Genomic DNA, 6000 nt, shown 5'->3' on the forward strand with positions numbered 1-6000 from the left:
AATTAAACCCTGAGGCTTGTGGCTCAATTAGGGCTTACAGACAGAGTTAAACTGATCAATCCAGGAAATGCTTCTGCAGAGCATGGCAGCTCTGTCGGATGTATGGCAGAAGAGGGCTTTGAAGAACAAGAGACTGATTTAATGTTCAGTTCAAGTGTCATTTCTGTTTTTGGAGATCAGTTGCCCTTCACCCTTTCTCTCTTGAATCTTTGTATCCTTCATGCTCGTCATGGCCTATTAGCTTGCTCAATTGATGATTGTACGATGTTCCCAACCAACTCAACTGTGCCTCACACCCCACCCCGCCTTTTGACCTTGCTCTGGGCATTGGTCGAGCTTACTTATAGTACCAGGGATATTCATGTTGCTCTTATTGTGCCTAGTGTCTTCCATCTGTGGTCCTTGCTCAACCTTGAAAACTTCCCTCTAACTGGTAAGAATACTAGATGAGCTGCACTAACATTGTCTAGACCAGATGCGATCGTTGTAGCTTGTCTCACAACAGCTAGACGTTGACTAAATGAAGTTTCAAAAACCTTTTGTCAGAAAAAGTGCTTGGCATACATCAGAAATGGCATCGGTTTACTGTTGGAGATTTGTTGCATCCATTGCGTCTTATCTAGACTTGAAGGAATCTGTGGTTATGAGTTCTGTTGCTCTGTTTGTGTCCAGTGTTGACAGTGTACAAATGTGTATCTTAGGATGTATGACTTCGGTTTTACACTTCTCTGGAGAAATCACTTGAAGTTTCTTCCTCTTTTTGAATGTTTGCACATTTGTCTTTTGGAATTAGGATTTTCGTTACCTTCAGTGCCTTCATGTTAAGTTCTTCCTGGTTGAACTTAACCTCATGAGTACCTAGAAGCTCAATCGTTTTCTTACTTTTTTTAAATGGCTTTTAAAACCACTTTTAACCTCTTTTCCCTATAAATGAGTTTACACATGTATTTAACCTTGCTGAATCATAATTAATGTGTATTCTGCTCAACTGAAGAGAATTAGCCAAAGGTTCATAATCCAGATTGTGCCAGCAGAGCTCCCCATAATTCCTCACTCTACCGGATTAAAAAGGCTGGTAGACACAACGACTGTCAGATATTTTGATGCTGATCGAAAGCCACCCCTCACCCAGCTTAAACCGCTTGATTTTCAGGCCATCGCCTTTTTATTGTTCATGCCATGCGTCTTTTAGCTCTGAAAAAATGAGGACAGGGTGGGGTGAGGGTTTAGGTAGAAGGGGCATGGAAGCATACGAAGGTTGAAGCGTAAATGTCAAAACAGACAAATATTCAGTTTAATGACAGCGGTAACTGATGTAAGAGTCTACAGATGGTGACCAGACACCCTTGGTTGGACCAGACTGCAGGAATGGGCATGTACAGTGGAGGGTACAGCTTCGTTGATGTGTCACCCAATGGAGATACCCAGACGGCTGGAGTCTTGGGTCCTGATTCCACCCCCAATACCCCTGGGGCAGCTGGCTGTGCAAAGTGGGACTTTTCTAGCCTCAAAAACCTTTACCTCAGCCCAAGCAGAGATAATGCTGTCGACAAACAAGGGACTTGCTGCAGTGAAATTTGGATTTAGGCGTTTTTTTTCCCTTTGCGCATTGTATCCGATGAGAAGTCACGTGGCCAGCGCCTCACCCACATGACCTCATCCCAGGACCAATCAAACGAGGTTGTTCCATTGGGGCTGAGCGAGCGATCGCTAGAGAAATCATTTTCCCTCTGTGGTTTTTAATTTCAGTCCTTTCCGAACGTCGATACTGGTGGCCGTCGATTAGGAGCTCTGTGAAGGTAAACATATTTTAAATAATAATTTTGGCATATGCTTCGATGTAACACTGTGGCCTTGTCAGTTATGATTGAGCATTAGAAATGACATTCTCTGAAAAAATTGACCATTATGAATGATGTTCCTTTGGAATCAGTCTTCTAGTCCTAAGTTGCCCAATTCCAAACAGTTTTGGACCTCTTCGGCCAAGAAGTCAAATTTTGAACAATATTTGAGCTAGGTTGTGGCGTTTGTGTATTGTTCGACAATGGTCTGTGTGCCGAAGACAGTATGGCGTGAAGGATTGTGACTCTTGTGTCAGTCTCAGTTGCGATTCCGACCTTGATGGCAGTTCGTAACATTAAACACAGCTCGGCCCTTTGATTAATGCTTTCAGAGAGGTACACAATTTCTGTTCGCCATCGTTATTTCAATTACCGTCATGAGTTCTTTATCTGTCACAATGAAGTGAAAGAGATTTGGTCTGAAAACTGTTGGTACAGAATCCACCCATTGAACATTTTTGCAGATTATGTATGGCTAGATTATAATTTTAAGAGATCTTTAACTTGCGAGATTCAATTTGTAGGTCTATATTTCCATGATACCATCTTTCCAGGATGTCTCGTGGACGAACACTATCTTGATTCTCATACTTCATTCTCATGCTGCTTTTTTACATCTGTGATATCATTTATATATTTAGATAGCTGCATGAATGATTAGTCTAAACATGCATGGATATTCTTGTAACTGTATTACGCTTTCTGTCTGCATTTTCAGAAATGGTTTTCACTGTGATGCCAGGAGACGGCCAGAGGTGTCTCCATTTAGCATTTCAACACTTTCGATTAGTAGGCCATTAGCGTAGTGTTGGATCATTGGTGCCGATATCCTGGGCTTTCAGATCCCTGGATCGGTTTTGCTTGATCTTGCATTGGCATTGCTGGGCGACTGAGCTTTTGATTATAATTTGGGTTGAGATCCAGGCAAGGGCGACTGATCCGGGCTGACAGTTTTCGAGCCGCCTGTCAGGCTGAGTAGGGGAGGGTGGCCCTGCAGACACGTGTACTGCAACAAAAGGCTCCTCTTGAGTTGTTCACATATGAGTGTTCATGCACCCCCTCCTCCCTCATAACAAAACGCCCAGGCGAAGGGACCCCGGCCTTGGTGATGCCGCATGCCTATGGGGAAAGCTTGTGCCAGAAAATCCTGCATATATATATATGTTTTTTTTTTTTTTTTTACAGTGATAAGCAGTATTGTCACTTGGTGTGCTTGCAACACACGTCTTGGAAATCAGAGTAATAAAGCATTGTTTTATTTCTTCCTTCTCATTGAAGATTTAGATTTTGTTCTTGTCTTTATCTTTTTGTGCATGAACTGAGAAACCAATGAAACAAAACGAAGACTAGTCTTTGTCTTAACTAATTTTTTTAGTTGTTAATAATGTAAACAGAACAGGATGTGACTTTAAATTGACTTTGTTTGTTTATTTATTTTGAAATCTTTGACAACCATTGTGATCTAATTGTGATTAATTAATCAATTGCTCTTTAAACAATGCGGGAAGTTCAGTGTATTGTACATAATGTCTATTTAATTTATTTAGAACTAACAAAAATATGAAGTTGAAGTAATATTTAATAGTTTGCTATTTCTACATAGCATTTGGTTTAGATTTCCAGATATTTCAGAATGTGTTTGTAAAATTGATTGTTTGTTTGTCTATTTATTTATTTTGAAGTATGAACTTATTTGTATTTTTTAAGTAATTCAGATTCTATCTAAAAACTTTGACAACCATTGTGATCATGAATTAATCAGTTGCTCTTTTATCAATGTGCAAAGTTTAACATATTGTGCATGATGTCTGTTTAATTGATTTAAACCTTTACATTTGACAAAATATGAATTTAAAATAATATTTAATAATCTGCAATTTTATTATTACTTTTTGGTTAAGATTGCTAGATGTAAATGGGATTTTCGTTTAAAAATTAGTTAGTCATACAATGAATTGATTTAAAAAAACATTTTAGGTTTCTGTTATGGGTCATTTTATTGTTATTTTAAACAAATATTTAATAAGAAACATTATTTGAACAATTTCCCCTTGCTGTTGAGCTGTAGGTCAATGGTACCCAAAGGTTTTATCACTGTGGACTGGTCAAAGCTTGAAAAATTTCCCATGGCTTAGAAGGGGGGGGGGGGGGTATGTATGTATGTACAGTTGAAGTCAGACTTATTAGCCCCCTGTTATTTTCCCCCCCAATTTCCGTTTAACAGAGAGCAGCTTTTTTTCAAAACATTTCTAAACATAATAGTTTAAATAACTAATTTCTAATAACTGATTTATTTTATCTTTGCCATGATGACAGTAAATAATATTTGACTAGATATTTTTCAAGACACTTCTATACAGCTTAAAGTGACATTTAAAGGCTTAACTAGGTTAATTAGGTTAACTAGGCTGATTAGGGTAATTAGGCAAGTTATTGTATAATGATGGTTTGTTTTGTAGACTATCGAGAAAAAAAAATGTTTAAAGGGGCTATTAATTTTGACCCTAAATTTTTTATTTATTTAAAAACTTCTTTTATTCTAGCCAAAATAAAACAAATAAGATTTTTTCCAGAAGAAAAAATATCACCAAAAATACTGTGAATATTTCCTTGATCTGTTAAACATAATTTGAGAAATATTTAAAAAAAGAAAAAAAATGAAGGGGGGCCTAATAATTATGACTTCAACTTTATAGATTGCTAGGCGAGCATCAACAGTTTTCTCAGAGAATGACAAGCAGACAAAACAAAACATTACTGCAGCCCTGACACAAGTTTTATTCATGGAGAAAATGAAAAAGCACTGCATTGTTGGGGTGTTCTGTGTTTGTGAAATGTGTATATTCTATGAAGCTAAATCATACACAAATGTATGAAGCGGATCAGTCGGTTCTTGTCACGTGGCTCACGGCATTCTAAAAAGAGAAATTTTCAATTGTGCGCCTGGAAAGAGCTCCAAATATGTGTGCGCAAGCTACACGCCTCCTTTGGAAATAACAAACTTGCCCGCAGAAAAGACGCAATATGTGAACCGCCCCTAAAGTCTGATTTATACTTCTGTCAAGCGCACATGTATGCTTCGGCACAGAATTCGCGCAGTCGCATAGCCCTCGCCACCACTGGCGCTGACTCAAGAGTGTAGGCGGTGCTGAGAGCCACGAGCTCCATAAAGTGTGTCGAGTCCCATGAAGGAGCTCCAGATGCAAACTTTTGTTTTGTGTTTACCTTTATGATTAAAGGTGTCTTATATCTGCCAGTTCCTGCCTCAGAATGAGCTACTTGTAGCATTCAGAAAAAAACTAAATTCCTACAAAGAAACTCGACACAGATGAACATAACCTACCACCAGCTAGCATTTCAGAAATGTTATGATCATTCAACGCAGAAGTATAAACCAGCCTTGAGGCCGCCATCATTTGCGATCTCCAGCAGTTGATCTTCTTGCACAGACATGCTGGATTTACCTGATTTGTTGATAAATGGGCTGCGGCTCCAATCCTTGGCAGTTTGCGGGTCCATCACTGGGCATTTACCCTTTCGCAAAGAAACTTTCCAAAGACGTCTTTTTCTTACTCAGTTTACTAGCTTGTGGGTTAAATTGGCGAAGTGACCGAGTTGTAACCAAGAGAATACAGTCATATTTCAAAATAAGAGTTTTTTCAAATTAAAAGATCGTTCAGCCTCAGATAATTAATAAATAAAACCAAAAGAACTAATGATTTCTTGTGAGGACCAGTACCAATTGATCCACAAAACTGGTACTGGTCCGCGGCCTGGTTGTTGGGGATCACTGCTGTAGACAGTGTGCAATGAACACTATGTAATGTTTACTAAAGTTCGATAATTCCTAAAATACTAAGAGCCACCATGTTTATCATGTTAATGCCTATCAGAAAATATGGTTCAAATTTGATCCAAATCTAGTTTGCAGCTGGGAAAAAAGGCCTAAAGTAATATTTAACTTGCAAAATACTCAGTTTGCTAGCATTTGTGATAAATTGTGACACTGAGATGTAACCAAGAGAATATTGTAATTTTCCCAAAATAAACTATTTTTCAAAATAAAAGATCCTTCCAACTCAGATAATAAATAACAGGAAAATAATGAATGATTTCCTTTGTGGACTCATACCAATTAATCCGCAAGCCGGTACTGGAC

The 6000-nt window shown here is 38.4% G+C and overlaps 1 protein-coding gene across 54 annotated transcripts in view; it reads left to right on the top strand.

Moving 5' to 3' along the window:
• pcbp3 (poly(rC) binding protein 3) overlaps window positions 1–6000 on the top strand; it is a 148684-nt gene that overhangs the window by 79536 nt on the left and 63148 nt on the right. For 7 of the 54 annotated variants that reach the window (XR_015498851.1, XR_015498852.1, XR_015498869.1 and 4 more), the window contains exon 1: window positions 1053–1799. The exons of 36 other annotated variants lie outside the window; for them this stretch is intronic. The gene's annotated coding sequence lies outside the window, so the exon portion shown is untranslated. Of the gene's footprint in view, window positions 1–77; window positions 434–660; window positions 1800–6000 lie in introns of those variants that run through there. 11 more of the 54 variants (XR_015498857.1, XR_015498859.1, XR_015498873.1 and 8 more) reach the window with 6 other exon arrangements.

Source organism: Danio rerio, chromosome 9, assembly GCF_052040795.2.
Source record: "Danio rerio strain M-AB ecotype USA chromosome 9, GRCz13ab, whole genome shotgun sequence".
In the NCBI taxonomy this organism is placed as follows: Eukaryota; Metazoa; Chordata; class Actinopteri; order Cypriniformes; family Danionidae; genus Danio; species Danio rerio.